The 442-nt window shown below is 64.0% G+C and overlaps 1 long non-coding RNA gene and 1 other non-coding gene across 2 annotated transcripts in view; one reads left to right on the top strand and one right to left on the bottom strand.

The window, feature by feature from the left end:
- Positions 1 to 6: 6 nt before the first annotated feature.
- The window catches only part of LOC108446149, a 12,907-nt gene continuing 12,471 nt past the window's right edge, over positions 7 to 442 (top strand). Inside the window, exon 1 of the long non-coding RNA XR_001861264.1 lies at positions 7 to 138. This is a non-coding gene — a long non-coding RNA (uncharacterized LOC108446149). The remainder of the gene's footprint in view (positions 139 to 442) is intronic.
- Positions 262 to 335, bottom strand: TRNAI-AAU. The gene has a single exon. It is a non-coding gene; the product is annotated as a tRNA-Ile (tRNA).

Below are 442 nucleotides of genomic sequence, written 5' to 3'. Positions count from 1 at the left end.
TGGGCAACACCTTTCATTCAGCCCCTCGCTTCCGCACGCCCGGCTGGACACCCTCCCCGCCCGCGGAACAGCCCCGGCTGCTGGCACCTGGGCCCCAGCGGCAGCAGCAGCATTTGCGCGGCTCTGTAGGCGAGCGTGGTAAGGTGTGGGCGCCTGCAAAAGGGCGGGGTTATGTCCCCTTGTGCTGATCGGACCCAAGGAAGGCGGGGGAGAAGCCGCAGCAGCGGCCCCCAAAACCAGCGGGTAGCTTCAAAAGAGAAGTGGCCCGTACGGGGATCGAACCCGCGACCTTGGCGTTATTAGCACCACGCTCTAACCAACTGAGCTAACCGGCCAACTCACGCACGCCCTTCCAAGTACAAGCAGCTGAGGCAGTTCCAGGACCCGAGGGCAAATCTGCAGCAATACCGCGATGGCTCTTCCTAGAAACCGCCTCGGGCGG

Source organism: Corvus brachyrhynchos, unplaced genomic scaffold (assembly GCF_000691975.1).
Source record: "Corvus brachyrhynchos isolate BGI_N302 unplaced genomic scaffold, ASM69197v1 scaffold3, whole genome shotgun sequence".
NCBI lineage: Eukaryota > Metazoa > Chordata > Aves > Passeriformes > Corvidae > Corvus > Corvus brachyrhynchos.
This window is presented reverse-complemented; position numbering and strand designations above follow the sequence as displayed.